Here is an 18,048-nt window from a genome sequence, read left to right on the forward strand (position 1 = left end):
CATAGTGATCAAGTAATGGAGAAATTTTATGAGGATTCTTTAAAGCACTGAGACATTGAAACATTTTAAGCATATCAGCCTGTTGCTTGGATGCCTGTGACCTGTTGGGAGACTGTGTCCCAAGAAAGAGATAATTCTTGAGCTTCGATGGTAGCAGTGGAGACAGAAAAGTAGACAGAGTCAGAATCCATTTTGGAAGTAGAGTTTACCGGACTTGTTAATGGAATGATTCCAGCGGCAAGGAAAAGAAAAGAATGGATTATTTTTAATTTTTGGCATGAGTGACAGAGAAGATGGTGGTTCTATTTACAGAGATGAGGAAGAAGGGGAGCGAATTTTGGAACTAAAATAAAGAGTTTAGTGCTGGTCATATTGAATTTGAAATGCTTATTAGATATCCAAGTGGAGGCACTAGAGCAGCATGGCTGGAAATAAAAATTTGGGAGTCATTAGCCTAGAGATGGTATTTAACAACACGGTACTAGATTAGATTACCCAATGAAAGGGTGTACATGGAGAAGAAAAGAGATTTGAAAACTGAGTCTAGGACACCCCAAAATTTAAAAGTCTGCTAGATGAGAAGCCTTCACTGGTATTTGATTAGTGTATTCATTGGGGGAGGGGAAAGGAAGATTGGTGACTAGGTTTCTGATGACTAGCAGCTGAATTTTAACTTCAGATTTTGCTTCCTATCCTTGGTAAAATAATTAGCCACAGTGACTTCCTAATAGTTATTGGTAAGGCAGTGAAGAGGGCTTGGGCTTTGAGGAAGGAAGAAACTCTAGGATGTGAAAACTTAAGAAGAATGCAAATGTTGTTCAGTGTAAGGCTATGGAGGAAAGCCAATGGCTTATTGCTCTGGTTTTCATCTGCTTTCAACTTTCAGCTGCATTCTAAGTGGCTGTAATTAAAAACAACTTCTTTGGAACATTGTGTTTGCAGCTGTCTGCTTTCCCTCGAGAACTCAGGTAATCTCCGGAACCTCATTCCTAATCTACCCTGCACACATGGAGTCTGGTTGCTGTATGGGGTAGAGGTTTCAAGGGGAGTGAGCCCCGATGTTTGCAGATTAAATTATGAATCGAACTCTAGGAAATGTTCGTTCAACAACAAATTCACTGTTTTTGTTTTCTCCTTTTTGATAGAAATGTTCCTTCCATAGGAATAGATTCCTTGAGTGTTGGGGATCAGAGTAGAATCAAATCAAACTTTTTCTTTGAATTTTGTGCCTAAGTCTAACCCCTCATGACTTTCAGTTGAGCTCTAAGCAGCCTTGCAACATAAATATTGTATATTATAATGTAGAAGATTCTTAGGTGTGTATAAGACATGCCTCAATATTTAAAAAAAAAATTATAGATTCAATGCCATCCCCATCAAGCTACCAATGAGTTTCTTCACAGAATTGGAAAAAACTGCTTTAAAGTTCATATGGAACCAAAAAAGAGCCCGCATTGCCAAGACAATCCTAAGTCAAAAGGACAAAGCTGGAGGCGTCACGCTACCTGACTTCAAACTATACTACAAGGCTACAGTAACCAAAACAGCATGGTACTGGTACCAAAACAGAGATATAGACCAGTGGAACAGAACAGAGTCCTCAGAAATAATACCGCACATCTACAGCCATCTGATCTTTGACAAACCTCAGAGAAACAAGAAATGGGGAAAGGATTCCCTATTTAATATATGGTGCTGGGAAAATTGGCTAGCCATAAGTAGAAAGCTGAAACTGGATCCTTTCCTTACCCCTTATACGAAGATTAATTCAAGATGGATTAGAGACTTAAATGTTAGACCTAATACCATAAAAACCCTAGAAGAAAATCTAGGTAGTACCATTCAGGACATAGGCATGGGCAAGGACTTCATGTCTAAAACACCAAAAGCAACGGCAGCAAAAGCAAAAATTGACAAATGGGATCTAATTAAACTAAAGAGCTTTTGCACAGCAAAAGAAACTACCATCAGAGTGAACAGGCAACCTACAGAATGGGAGAAAATTTTCCTACTCATCTGACAAAGGGCTAATATCCAGAATCTACAAAGAACTCAAACAAATATACAAGAAAAAAACAAACAACCCCATCAAAAAGTGGGCAAAGGATATGAACAGACATTTCTCAAAAGATGATATTCATACAGCCAACAGACACATGAAAAAATGCTCATTGTCACTCGCCATCAGAGAAATGCAAATCAAAACCACAATGAGATACCATCTCACACCAGTTAGAATGGCAATCATTAAGAAGTCAGGAAACAACAGGTGTTGGAGAGGATGTGGAGAAATAGGAACACTTTTACACTGTTGGTGGGATTGTAAACTAGTTCAACCATTATGGAAAACAGTATGGCAATTCCTCAAGGATCTAGAACTAGATGTACCATATGACCCAGCCATCCCACTACTGGGTATATACCCAAAGGATTATAAATTATTCTACTACAGAGACACATGTACACGTATGTTTATTGCGGCACTATTCACAATAGCAAAGACTTGGAATCAACCCAAATGTCCATCTGTGACAGACTGGATTAAGAAAATGTGGCACATATACACCATGGAATACTATGCAGCCATAAAAAAGGATGAGTTTGCGTCCTTTGTAGGGACATGGATGCAGCTGGAAACCATCATTCTTAGCAAACTATCACAAGAACAGAAAACCAAACACCGCATGTTCTCACTCATAGGTGGGAACTGAACAATGAGATCACTTGGACTCGGGAAGGGGAACATCACGCACTGGGGCCTATCATGGGGAGGGGGAGGGGGGAGGAGGGAGGGATTGCATTGGGGAGTTATACATGACATAAATGATGAATTGATGGGTGCTGACGATTTGATGGGTGCAGCACACCAACACGGCATAAGTATACATATGTAACAAACCTGCACGTTATGCACATGTACCCTAGAACTTAAAGTATAATAAAAAAAAAATAAAAAAATAAAAAATTAAATAAAAAAAAAAAAAAACAAAAACATTTCCTCTTTTTAAAAAGTATAAGTGTATTTAAAGTAGTTTCTAGAAGGGTAACTTTTTCTCATAAAAATACAGTGTACATTTTTGCTAGAGGTACAATAAGATGCAGAGAAATTATTTGTACCAATAACTCAGTCCATTATTTTACGTATTTTGCTCACTATATGGGTGTATTAGATGTTGAAAATATTTGCATACATTATTGGTGCTAGAAGTTGGGAAGTATAGCTCATATGCCAGCAAATAAGATAGTCTGCTTGCAAACAGGTTTATTTTTTAACTAGCTCATTTTATTTTTAAGGAATACCCAGTAATTAGCTGATTAACATTCTCGACCCTTTATACTCACACTAGAAGTTGTTAATATAGAAGACAAGTCAGCAAAGTTTTTCTGTAAAGGACCAATAAAACTTTAGGCTTTGCCAGCCATATGGTCTCTATTGCAACAATGCAACTCTACCCTTTTAAAGTGAAGAGTTGTATATAATACATAGAAAAATAGGCATAGCTGTGTTCCAATAATATTTTATTTCTGAAGCTAGCTATAGAGCTGGAATTGGCCAAGGTTATAGTTTGCCCACTTCTGTTGTAGATCATTTTACCTGGAATGTCTCAGACCTGATTTATTCCCAATTAAGAAGTTCTTACAATTGCATAAAGATACTTTAAAACAGTTGTTACATATCATACCATATATAGCATATAGCAACTGAGGATCTTTTCAACTTGTGAAAGTCACCACAGATGATGCAGTCATGTCTAGAGATTATTGTTTAATATTTCTTTATAATCTGTTCTACCCCATAGCATTTAAGGCCACCAAGACATCACCAACAGGTTTTTGGAGCTCATTAGATCATACCATCACCACTCTTGCAATATACTGGGAGACAATTTAGTGTAGTAGTTATAAGATCAGACTTTGAAGCCACACAGTTATGAGGTTGGGTCCTAGCTCTTATTCTTTTACTGTCATGTGACCTTCTAAAGGTCCCAATGCGTCAGTTTCCATATCTATAAAATGATTTCTTACATGTAAAATACAAGTATTTAGTAAGCATTCCATAGGCATTAGCTGTTATTCTAGCAGTAATTATTCAGTTGTGGCATGGCATTTTTAAATAGATCATCAATGGAAAAGTCCTTTTAGACAGTTCCCTTTTTTCATGTGTCTGGCATTTGAACTCTCATATAAATTATCTTCTATGATACTAGTCTTAGATGAACGTCTTTTAGTCAGGCTGGAGTAACTCTTGCTTTACAGGGCAAGGCAAATACATCAAGACATTGAAATTAAGCTTAAGAAAACATTGTGGTTTACGACTCAAATTAACCAATCTTATTTAGTATATTTTATTGATGAAACAACTTCTCATTTTCCCAGGCCCCATGGACAGTTGTTACAAATGCAGACTTCTCCAGGGCTTTACTATTTTTGACCTGGTTAAACCTATATGTTTTGCCCCAAGTTGGTGGGCAGTTTTCATATGCTTTGTGTGTGTGTGTGTGTGTGTGTGTGTCTGTCTGTCTGTGATGCTTTTAAAAGGATTAGTCAACTTATTCAACTTTAGTAGAAGATGCTCTGTTGGTAATAATTGGGAAGGAGTAGTTTTCTGGAGCATTTATTTGGTTTAGCTTACAGACAAGAAAACAAGAAGCACCGGGCACAGTGGCTCACAGCTGTAATCCCAGCACTTTGGGAGGCCGAGGCAGTTTGATCACAACGTCAATAGATCACGACCATCCTGGCCAACATGGTGAAACCCTGTCTCTATTAAAAATACAAAAATTAGCTGGGTGTGGTGGTGGGCACCCGTAGTCCCAGCTACTTGGGAGGTTAAGGCAGGAGAATCGCTTGAACCCGGGAGGTGGGGGTTGCAGTGAGCCAAGATCGCGCCACTGCACTCCAGCCTGGTGACAGAGTGAGACTCCATCTCAAAAAAAAAAAAAAAAAAAAAAAAAGGAAAAGAAAAGAAAGCAAGAAGCTTTAGCTTTTGATGCCTACAAGACTCTTCCAGCACAAATGGTCTGGGACCCATATGTTTAAGGTGAATATGGGAAAAGTTTACTTTATTACCAGGAAGTAAGCAATTAATGTTTATAAAATGCTGTATTAAAGTTTGAGTAGTATTATAATATGCCAATTATTATTATAAAGTGATGACTGTCTGCAAACTGGAGTATTAAAGCATGATTTAAAACCATCAGTTTCTCTCCTAACTAATGTAGCTTACATACCTACCTTAATTTTGGAGCTGGAGTATTTTTGGCTCTTTATGAATACTCATTATGTCCTTCTGCAGTGTTCCAGAGCAACACTGCCTTCCAAAGTCTGGCCACCTGCATGAGGATATCCTCAGCTGTGAGTTTGAACAGATGAACATGTGGCACATCTAATGGAGAGGTGTAATGTTTCACTAAGAAGAAGAGCTGGTTGTCATGAGTTAGTCCTGCAGAGAGCGGGAGATTTCAGAATGGCCAACAGCAATATGAGTAGTTAGAGGCTCAGTTAGAGTATCAGGGAAAGCACATTGTGTAGCAGTTAAAAGCAAAGCCTCTAGAATAAAACAGACCTGGATTCAAATATTACTTCTACCACTCATTTTCCATGCATAACCTTAAGCAAGTTTCTCAACATTTCAGAATCTCAGTCTCCTCCTCTCTAAAGGAAAGGTGATGATAATGAACCTAACTCATTGGGGGCTGTTATGCGGATTAAATGAGCTTATGCATGAATGCTCTTTGCACAGTAACACTAGGTGATAGTTATTAATCCTCCACCAGTATCACGCCCTCTATGCAAGCCCCTGGAAAAATCCTACTAATTCTGTAAGGATTATCTCCAAACCTTTCTTCATGCCCTGGTGATACTTTGAACCTCTCTTACGGCACTTTTCCTGTTTTTCTGTTTCTCACAATTATAAATATACTTGCCTAATCTCTTCCTACTAGACTGAAAGTAACTTGAGGGTAGAGATGTTGTGTATGTGTCTCCCACAAAGACTAACAGAAAATCTTGCATATGGTAGGCACTCAATACTTACTGAGCTGAATTAAATTGCACTAGTTTATATTTAAAATATACTTACCAATAAGTACCATTAGTTGGTGTCATGTTGTGACACTGCCATTGGTTTTTACTTCCCTTCTTTCCAGAGGCCTATCATTTGTCTTGCAGTGATAGTTCAAGGGTATCTGCCATAGAAGTGAGTTGGGAGTTCATAGAGTTTCCAGAAAGACTTTTTCTGTAACACTCACAGAAAGTCATAGAGACCAAAATGGCAGTAAGTACTGCTGGATCAATTCAATAAATATGTATTGAGGACTTGTTGTATGTAAGAGATTGTGGGTCGGGTGCGGTAGCTTACACCTGTAATCCCAGCACTTTGGGAGGCCGAGTTGGGTGGATCACCTGCAGCCAGGAGTTTGAGACCAGCCTGGCCAACATGGTGAAACTCCGTCTCTACTAAAAATACAAAAATTTGCCGGGTGAGGTGGGGGGCGCCTGTAATCCCAGCTACTTGGGAGGCTGAGGCAGGAGAATCGCTTGAACCCGGGAGGTGGAGGTTTCAGTGAGCTGAGACCATGCCATTGCACTCCAGCCTGGGCAACATAAGAGCAAAACTCCGTCTCAAAAAAATGAAAAAAAAAAAAAAAAAAAGAGATTGTGATAGTTCTATGGGGATATGCAAAGCTACAGGAGAGAGAAAGAATGAGAAAGAATGAGAGAGCAAGAGAGATAAATTCTGACTGGGAGAATTATTTTTGTCTCTAGGCTAGTGAAGGAGGCTTCAAGAAGTTCCAAGTCTTGGTGGCTAATGATGTGAACATATCGTATGGCTTGAGGAGGTGAAGACTGCTTACGGACCTTAAAAGATTTGGTAAAACAAAACTATATATATATATATATATATATATATATATATATATATATATATATATAGGAACAGTGGTTTTCTCAATCTTGTCCGCTCTTTGGAAACACCTCGGAGGGGGATGGATTAAAAATAGTGATAACTGGGTCCCAGTCCTTAGACATTCTGATATAATTGGTGTAGGTTACAGTTTGGACCCTGGGATTGTTCTTAATTGGCCCAGGTGACTCAGATGCACAGCTGCGGCTGAAAATTATGGCTTTGGAGTTGCGTTTCTGAGGGAGCCTCAAGTAGTTATTTAGTTCTTGTTTATACTCTGGCTAAGTAAGATAACAGTCCATCCATTTATATCAAGGACATTCCCTGCTATAATTTGGTAAGATATTTCTTGGAGGGAAAAATACTTTTTTGTCATTGTTGCAATTTTTATTGCCTTCATTCATTTCTCAGAGGGGAAAAATTGATGATTAAGATGTGTAATGGACCATTTTTACAGCAAAGTGAGGAGGTGACTGGAGACCATATGTTGCCCACGAACAGAGCCTTCAGCAAACGTTGAAGAGAAAAATACTTTTTAATAACAGACTCCAATCACTTATTCATTTATTTAGAAAACATCGAAAAGGACTATATTAATTTCCTATTGTTGCCGTAACAAGTTACCACAAACTTAGTGCATTAAAACAACACAAATTTATTATCTAATAGTTCTGAAGGTCAGAACGCCTAAAATCAAAGTGTTGGACACTGCGTTCTTTCTGATGGCTCTAGGGAAGAATTTGTTTCCTTGCCTCTTCTGGTTTCCAGAGGCTACTCATGTTCCTTGGCACAAGGCTGCATCACTTTCACCTCTCTGTTGTCACATCTTCTCTGACCCCTGCTTTCCTCTTATAAGGACTCTTGTGATTACAGTGGACCCACTTGGGTAATCTAGGATAATTTGGCAATTTCACCTGTCTTAATCACATCTGCAAAATTCCTTTGGACATGTAAGGTAACATATTCATAGATTCCAGGGATTAGAATGTGGGCTTCTTTAGGGGAGGTCCTCATTCAACCTTCCACAGGGATTAAAGATGACACTGGTACTATGACTGCTAATATTTACTTATATCCTCTATAACACATCACAAATACCTAATGAGTATTTATTGCGGACCAGGCCCTGTGATAAATGCATGAATGCCATTATCTCAGTTAAACTTATGATGTGGACATTATTAATATCCCCATATTTTGTATGAGAAAACTGAGGTGCATAGAGATTGTGATTTGCTCAAACTCACATAACAACTAAGTGGTGAAGTCAGATTTCAAACCCATGTGAGTCTTGAGTTCAATGCCCTAATCATCATCAAAGATTACATTTTCTAGTACTTTTGACTTTAAGGGCTTAGGTATTCATTCCCTAGATAAGGTAGTTGTTCGAGTGTGTATCAAACATCACGCTACAGGTACAGTAGTGAACAAAATGAAGTTCCTGCCTGACATCTTGGAGCTCACATTCTTGAGGAGTATATAGCAAAGGAATCAGAGAAAAAAATAATGTTAAGTAGTGGTGAGTGCTGCAAGGCAAATTAAAGCCGGGTACAGGGATACAAAATGACAGGAAGTGAGGATGCCCCATTGAGCTATTGTAAATAAAGTAGTCAGAGGAACCTTCTAAGAAGAAATTACTGTGTTCATGGATGAGAATACTCAATTTTAAGATGGCATTTCTCCTCCAACTGATCTACAGCTTCACCACAATCCCTCAAAATCCCAGGTGGCTTTTTTTTTTTTTTTTTTTTTGCAGAAATTGATAAGGTGACCCTAAAATAAATATTTGAATACAAAGGGCCCAGAATATCCAAAACAAACTTGTAGAGAATTTAGAGGATTCGTATTTCCAAATTTCAAAACTTACTATAAAGCTATGTTAATAGATAGTGTGGTACTTGCATAAGGATAGACATATAGGTAAATGGAATAAAATTGAGCCCAGAAATAATCCCATGTGTCTATGGCCAATCAATTTTCATTAAAGGTGCCAAAACAATTCAATGGGATAAAGAATAGTCTTTTCAGCAAATGGTGGTGAGATAACGTGATACCCACACGTGAAAATTGGACCCCTACCTCATACCATACGTAATTGTGTAAAGAGCAAAAACTATAAAATTCTTAAAAGAAAACATAAATGTAAATGTTGTGATTGGGTTAGGCAATGCCTTTTTAGATAGGATACCAAAGGTACAAACAAGCAATCAAACTATATATATATATATATATATATATATATATATATATTTCTAAATTAAAAACTTTAGTGCTCCAGAAAAAGCTCAAGTAAGTGAAATAACCCATAGAATAGGAAAACATATTTGCAAATCATACTATTTGTAAGAGTCTGATATCCAGAATACATAAAGGACTCTTATAACTCAGTGATTAGAAGACAGATAACCAAATTTTAAAATAGGCAAAGGATTTGAATAAACTTTTCTCCAAAGAAGATAGTCAAATGGCCATATGAGAGAAAGCCTCACATCCTTAGTCATTAGGAAAATGCAAACAAAACCACAATGAGAAGCCACTTTATACTCACCAGGGTAACCATAATAGAAAAAAATGAAAAGTAAGTGTTGTGAATGTGGAGAAATCAGTGCCTTCAAACATTATTTGTGGAAATGTGAAATAGTCCAGTCACTTTGGAAAAGAGTTTGACAATTCCTCAAACAGGTGAAACTGATTTATAATGTGCCCTAGCAATTCCACATATTGGTATCTCCTAAAGAGAAATGAAAATATATATCCACACAAAGATTTACATGTGAATATTCACAGCAGGATTAATCATAATAGCCAAGAAGCAGAAAAAATCTCAATGTTCATCACCTGACAGATGGTTAAACAAAATATAGTATATCCATACAATGGAATAATATTTGATAGTGGACAGGATGAACCTTAAACATTATGCTAAGTGAAAGAAGCTAGAGGTAAGAAACCAGATGTTGCGTGATTCTATGTATACGAAATGTTCAGAACCGTAACAGAAGGTAGATTAATGTTTGACTAGGACTATGGGTAAGAATAGGGAGGACTGCAAATGTGCATGAGGGGTCTTTTTAAAGTAATGGAAATGTTATAAAATTGGATTTTGGTGAGAGTTGTACAACTTCAAATTTACTAAAATTTATTAAATTATACTATTAAAGCTAGTGAACTTTATAGTACATATAACTCAACAAGGCTGTTAAAGAGGAAAAAAGGTGATATTTCAGCAGACGAATGACAAGAAGGACAAGCCATGCCAAGAACCTGGGTGAAAAAAATTATAGGAAGAAAGAACAGCAAGCTAAAAAGTCCTGGGCAGGAGAGTTCTTAGAGTTTTTGAAGAATAGTGAAAATGGCACTGTGACTAAAATTCTGCATGTGTGATAGTAGTAGGAGATGAGGTCAGAGAAGAGTCAGAAGATCTGATTGTGAAGGGCCTTGTAAGCAAATGTAAAGATTCCAAGTTTTACTGTATGTGTGATGATAGCCATAAGAGGATTTTGAGTAGAGGAGTGATGTCATCTGCTTTATGTTTTTAAAGGTAACTCTCACTACTGTGTATTGAAAAAGCTATAGTGGAAGCACTTAGGAGTACATTGCCATGTTTCTGGGGTTTAAACTGGGCAAACAAAAGATGTTTTATGGGAGTAATAATTGAGTAAGAAAGTTCAGGCTGTTGAGTTAATTAAGCTCAAGTAGTGATTGGGCACCCAATATTGCTCAGCATTTCGTTAGGTTCTGTACCAAGACTTTGTCTCTGATATTTAGAATTTAAGGGCTGCGAAGACAGGGACAGAGTCTTCCTTGTTCACTGCTGTATCCTTAGCTCCTAGAGTTGCACCTGGTAGGTGATCAAGAGATACTCATTACATGATTAAATAAATGAATGTAGGAGCTTTAGAACATAAATCATACAGTGTGTTTATTTTGTTCCAATGAGTTGCCAATATTTAAAAGTCAAGAAATTCAATATAAGGATAGGAATTTTCAGCTTTTATGGTGATATTGCAGCTCTATTTCTCCATCCATTTAGAGGAGATATGCACTAACCAGTTTCAACAGTTCCCACTCAGCCGGTTCACTCACATATATTACTTATCTCGTCTGTATAAGCATCATGGGACTTCTCAGCCTTCCTAATCACATGAGCCAATTCCTTCTAATAAATATCTATCTATTATCTTTCTTTCTTTCTTTCTTTCCTTCCTTCCCTCCCTCCCTCCCTCCCTCCCTCCCTCCCTCCCTCCCTCCCTCCCTCCCTCCCTCCTTTCTTTCTTTCTTCTTTCTTCTTTCTTTCTTTCTTTCTTTCTTTCTTTCTTTCTTTCTTTCTTTCTTTCTTTCTTTCTTTCTTTCTTTCTTTCTTTCTTTCTGTGTCTATATGCTATTTGTTCTGTTTCTCTGGATAACCTTCACTAATTCAAAGACATTTTGTTTATCCATTTTCCTATAAGTGGAAATTAGGGTTGCTTCTACTTCTTGGCTATTGTGAATAAAACTGCTATGAACATAGGTATACAAATATGTCTTTGAGACTCTGCTTTTGACTTTTTTTGTATATACACCCAAAAGTGAGATTACTAAATCATGTGGTGTATTATTTTTTATTTTGGGCAGAACTTTCATGCTGTTTTCCATAAGGCTTGTACCACTGTTGGTGTACAGTCCTACCAACAGTGCACAGGGGTTCCAATTTCTCCACATCCTGACCAATACATGTTCTTTTCTGCTTTTCTTTTGATGGTAGATATTTTAATAGATGAGGTGATATTTCACTGTGGTTCTAATTGGAATCTCTCTGATGATTAGTGGTGTTGAACATCTTTCCATATGCTTATTGGTCATTTGTATATCATCTTGGGAGAAATGTTTATTCAAGTCAGTTGCCCATTTGTATTTAACATTTTGTTGTTGAGTTGCGGGAATTCTTTATAGAGGCTGAATATTAACCTTTTATCTGATATTTTATTTGTAAGTATTTTCTCCCATTTTATAAGTTGCCTTTTCAGTCTGTGGATCATGTCCTTTGATACATAAGTTTTTAAGTGTGATGTACTTCCATTTGTCCATTTTTGTTTTGATTGCCTATGCTTTTGGTGACATATCCAAGAAATCATTGTCAAGTTCAGTGTCATGAAACTTTCCCCCAGTGTTTTTTTTTAGGAACTTTATAGTTTTGGGTCATTAGGTCTTTGATCCATTTTGAATTAATTTTTGTATATGGTGTAAGATAAGGGTCCAGTTTTACTCTTCTGCATGTGGTTATTCAGTGTCCCTAATGTCACTTGTTGAGGAGACTGTCCTTTCCTCATTGAGTGGTCTTGGCACCCCTGTCAAATATCATTTAACCATATATGTAACAGTTTGTATCTTGGCTCTCTGTTGTATTACATTGGTATATTTTTCTGTCTTTATGCCAGTACTACAATGTTTTTACCACTGTAACCTATATTAAGTTTTGAAATCAGGAACTGTGAAGCTTCCAAATTTGTTGTTCTTTTCGGAAATGGCTTTGACTATTCAGGGTCCCTTGAGATTCCATGTGAATTTTAGAAAGAAGTTTTCTATTTCTGCAAAAAATACTGTTGGGATTTTTATAAGGATTGCATTGAATCTGTAGATTTCTTTGAGCAGTAGTGGCTTCTTAACAATATTAAGTCTTCTAGTCTATGAACATGAACACAGGATGTTTCCATTTATTTGTGTTTTCATTATTTTCTTTCAGCCATGTTAGGTATTTTTCAGTGCACGTGTCTTTTGCCTCCTTGGTTAGGTTTATCCTTAAGTATTTTATTATTGTTGATGCTATTGTAAATGGAATTTTTTCTTTAATTTCCTTTTTCAGATTATTCACTGTTAATTACTTGGTGATATTTTTTAAAGTTTAGTTTATAATTATGTAACTTTGGAGGTTGAGATTGAGAAAATCAGAGAATATTTATATGCAGAATATTATTAAATTTCTCAATTTTTGGAATAATAATGGCACATAATGAGGCTTTACTATATTCCAAGCATTAAATGTTTATCATAAACTCATTTAATTTATAACAACCCTATAAAGTGTGTACTATTATTATTCTCATTTAACATATGAGAAAATTAATGCATGGAGAGGTTAAATAACTTTTTCAAGAATTACACATCCAGGAAGCTTTAGATGCAAGAATAGAAAAATAAAATCGTATTATGTTTAGCCAGATAAAATAAATTAGCTTGTAATAATTTGACACTTACTCCTTTGACTGGGTCTTAGGAATAAATTTGCTCCGCTTCTGATGTAACAGATGTAAGAGAAAAAGATCAGCTAAGATCTGACTCTTATTCTCATGAACAGACATGCAGTATGAATAGAAGGAACTTTGAATACCAGCCACGGAATAGGACTGTCTTATACCTATGAGACTCAGCTTAACTTCCTCATTATTTCCTTTATAAGAAGTTAAGGTAATATAAACTGGATTGGGCAGTGGGGGAGTGAGACACTGTTGCAGCATCAACCAAAGCCTGCTACAGGAGGTTTTATACGTTTAATCAGTCATATTTTATCTGAAGAAGGACTCTCAGGCTGTGAGAATCTCTCTTTGGAATCAGAAATGAGAAAATGGGGGATGCGTAATTTTTGCTATTTTATTTTCTTTTTGTTTCCTGTACCCAAATAAATGGGCCTTTTCAATTTTTAAATTCCTGGTTAAGCATATTTTTACTGTTATAAATGCACGGAGATACACTTCATTCTATCAGAATGCCCTACCTGGTGGGATAGAGAGAACAGAAATGGAATCACCAAAAGTTACTGAAAGTAGTCTAGAACATCTTGCAACAACAAATGAATTACTTGTTACAAATATTATAGAGAGTATTTAAGCACTAATTGGAGAGTAAGAATAGTTAAGGTTCTTGTCAACTCTAAGAAAATATGATTAAATATAATCATAGAAGAGAGATGGTTTGGGCAGACCCACCACTGTCCCTTCTGGTGCATGCATACAGGCAGGCCTGCAGGCACACACGTGTGCAGACCCACCACCGCCCCACTGACATGCACATTTGTGAGGATCCCTGCCACCCTACTGATGCACATTTGCAAGGGGGATCACCACTGCCCTGCCAGAGCTCTTTTTCCGACAGACCCCATCAGGCTGTTGTTGCTGCAGGACTGGGAAACCCTGGTCCCACCAGTGCAGATGGTGCTTAATCTCAAGGAAGCAGAGAACAAAGCCATAGGCCAGGTCCCAGTCCCTCAGGGTAAGAGTATGTAGTCCAAAAGTGCTGAGCTAAGCCTTGGCTCCATGAAAGCATCTAGAAATGAAGCCAATAGACTAAAACCAAATTATGCCACATTGAAACCCTCAAGAGCATGGAAGAATATACAAATAAAAAACCACATCCAAAACACAGCAACTTTGAAGATTAAAAAAAAAATCAGGCCATACAGATGATAAAGAACCAGTGCTAGAATTCTGGCAACTCTAAAAGCCAGAGTGTCTTCTTACCTCCAAACGACTATACTAGCTTTCCAGCAATGGTTCTTAACCAGACTTAAATGGCTGAAATGACAGACATACAATTCAGAATCTGGATGGCAAAGAAGCTCATCAAGATACAGGAGACGGTTGAAACCCATTCTTAGGAACACAGTAAAATGGTCCAGGAGTTGAAAGATGATGTAGCTATTTTAAGAAAGAACCAAACAATTTTAGGAAATAAAGAACTCACTATAGAAATTTTAGAATGCAATCGGAAGCACTAATAATAAAACAGACCAGCCGAGCAAAGAATCTCAGAGCTGAAAGACTGCTCCTGAAATCAATGCAGTCAGAATAAAAAAAGAATAAAAATGAATGAAACCTCCAAGAAATATGGGATTATGTAAAGAGACAAAACCTATGACACATTGCATTCTTGAAAGAGATGGAAACAGAGCAAGTAACTTGGAAAACATATTTGAGGATACAGTCCATGAAATTTTTTCCAACTTCATTGGAGAGATTGAAATGCAAATTTAGGAAATGAAAAAAAACAAAACAAAACAAAAAAACTTTTGCAAATTACTATAGGAGGTGACCATTCCCAAGACACATAGTCATCAGATGCTCCAGTTAACAAGAAAGAAAAAAAAAATCACAAAGGCAACTAGAAAGAAGGAGCAGGTTATGTACAAAGGGAACCCCATCAAGCTAACTTAAGTGAGTCTTTCAGCAGAGACTTGCAAGCCAGAGACATTGGAAGCCTATAATCAGCATCACTAAAGAAAAGAAATTTCAACCAAGAATCTCATACCCCACCAAACTAAGTTTCAAAAATGGAGAAACAAGATTCTTTTCATACAAGCAAGTGATAGGAGAATTCAGTATCACAAAACCTGCCTTCAAAGAGGTCCTTGACTGGGTGTGGTGGCTCATGCCTATAATTCCATCACTTTGGGAGGCTGAGATGGGTGAATCACCTGAGGTCAGGAGTTCGAGACCAGCCTGACCAACATGGAGAAACCTCTTCTCTACTAAAAATACAAAATTAGCCAGTCGTGGTGATGCATGCCTGTAATCCCAGCTACTGGGGAGGCTGAGGCAGGAGAATCACTTGAAGCCAAAGGGCAGAGGTTGTGGTGAGCCAAGAGCATGCCATTTCACTCCTGCCTGGACAACAAGAGTGAAACTCTGTCAAAAAAAAAAAAAGGGAAAAAGAAGAGGAAGAGGAAGAGGAGGACGAGGAAAGAAGAAGGAGGAGGAGGAGAAGAAGGAGGAGAAGGAGAAGGAAAAGGAGAAAAGAAGAAGAAGAGGTAGCCCTTAAGGGAGTGCTAAACATGGAAATGAAATTCCAGTATATGGCACCACAAAATCACACTTAAGTGCATATCCCAATGACACTATAAAGAAATTATACAATCAAGTCTACATAACAACCAGTTAACAACCTGGTAACAGGACCAGTTTCTCACATATCAGATTAACCTTGAAATTACACTGACTTAATGCCCAACTTAAAAGGCACAGCGTATCAAGCTGGATAAAGAAGCTAGACACAACTGTATGCTGTCTCCAAGAGACCCATCTCATCTGAAATGACACCCATAGTTCAATGTAAAGGAATGGAGATAGGTGTCTCAGGAAAACAGAAAGCAAAAGAGAGTAGGGGCTGTTATTCTTATTTCAGACCAAATAGACTTTAAACCAACAATGATTTAAAAAAAAGCAATACATGATGATATAGGTTCAATTCATTCAATTCAACAAGACTTAACAATTCTAAATATGGCCCACTCTCCCTCCACTCTGTCCTGTGGCTGCCCACTGCCCTCCTACTGTCCAGTGTGGCCCTGCTGCACTCCAGCCATGTCCTCTCCAGGATCCCCACTGCCTTCCACCCAGGACTCACCACCATGGCCTCTGCCAGAGCCAGGTCCTGGTGGACCTGTGTGGAGATGGGACTTCCAGATCCCATTCTGGGAGTCACTGAAGCCTTTAAGATGGACACCAATAGCAAAAAGATGAATCTGGGAGTTTGTGCCTACTAGGATGATAATGGAAAGCCTTACATGCTGCTTAATGTCAACAAGGAAGAGGCCCAGATTGCCACAAAAAATTTGGACGAGGAATACTTGCCCATTGGAGGACTGGCTGAATTTTGCACGGCATCTGCAGATCTAGCCCTGGGTGAGAATAGTGAAGTGTTGAAAAGTGGCCAGTTATTCACTGTGCATACCATTTCTGGAACTGGGACCTTAAGGATCAGAGCCAATTTTCTGCAAAGAATTTTTAAACTCAGCTGGGATGTCCAAACCATCCTGGGGAAATCACACACCCATCTCCAGGGATGCTGGCATGCAGCTACAAATTTATTGTTACTATGACCCCAAGACTTGGTGTTTTGACTTCACAGGTCATATGGAGGACATTTCAAAAATGCCACAGCAAAATGTTTTTCTGCATGCCTGTGCCCATTATCCCATCATAGTGGAACCTCGTCTAGAGCAGTGGAAGGAAATAGCAACAGTGGTGAAGAAAAATAATCTCTTTGCATTCTTTGACATGGCCTAGCAAGGCTTTGCTAGTTGTGATTGTAACAAGGATGGCTGGGCTGTGCGCCACTTCATCAAACAGCATTAATTTTTGTCTCTGCCAATCATATGCCAAGAACATGGAGTTATCCATCGAGTGTGTGGGAGCCTTCACTGTGGTTTGCATAGATGCAGATGAAGCCAAAAATGTAGAGTCAGCAGTTGAAGATCTTGATCCATCCCATGTATTGTAATCCTCCCCTCAGTGGAGCCCAGATTGCTTCTAACATTCTTAACACCCAAATTTGCAAAAACAATGGTTGCAAGAAGTAAAAAGCATGGCCAGCCACATCATTAGCCTGCAGACTCAGCTGGTCTCCAACCTCAAGAAGGAGGGTTCTGCCCACATTGGGCAACACATAACTGACCAAATTGGCATGTTTTGTTTCACAGGGCTAAAGCCTGATCAGGTAGAGCAGTTGACCAATGAGTTTTCCATCTACATGACAGAGGACAGCCACATCTCTGTGGCAGGGGTCACCTTCAACATGGGCTACTGTGCCCATGCCATTCACCAGCTCACCAAGTAATAGCACTGGTGCAAGGAAACAGAAACAACCTTTCTGTCTTCAGTCTCTCCTATTGGGAAATTCACACAGAGGATGACAGAGGGTGGGTGGTGGTGAGTAGATCATTTCTTTCAGCCGCATTGTTTAACAACACTCAGCAATTGAATGTTTCTCAGAAAAGAACATGTAGTGACATAGGGCCGAGGCATCCATAGTTGGTGTCTGGAACATTGTGGCTTTAAACCAAACTCTCCCCTGTACTTTTATCTCCCAACTTTTCTCAAAGAGTTTATACATGCAAGAAAGTCATCACACCAAAAAAACCTGTCAGTTATACCATTGCAATATTTCAGAAACTTTAACTGAAGTGTAATACAGTGTTGGGTTTCTCATGAGAAACAGCACACATTGGAGGCTTTGAGAGAAGACCTGCTTCTATCATGAACAGTCAGCATTGTGTCTGTCCTCCCATGATGGAGCAACCTTAACAACAGACCATATTGCATTTTTTGAAAACCAATGAGTCTGCTGACACTACAGCAAGGAAAAAAAAAAACATGTTGTTTTCTGTCTTA

At 38.1% G+C, this 18,048-nt stretch overlaps 1 pseudogene; it reads left to right on the forward strand.

Annotated features, from left to right (window-relative positions):
* The first annotated feature begins 16,271 nt into the window (after positions 1-16,271).
* LOC104664793 lies at positions 16,272-17,508 on the forward strand (annotated as a pseudogene).
* Positions 17,509-18,048: the final 540 nt, after the last annotated feature.

Source organism: Rhinopithecus roxellana, chromosome 7 (genome assembly GCF_007565055.1).
Source record: "Rhinopithecus roxellana isolate Shanxi Qingling chromosome 7, ASM756505v1, whole genome shotgun sequence".
Taxonomy (NCBI): domain Eukaryota; kingdom Metazoa; phylum Chordata; class Mammalia; order Primates; family Cercopithecidae; genus Rhinopithecus; species Rhinopithecus roxellana.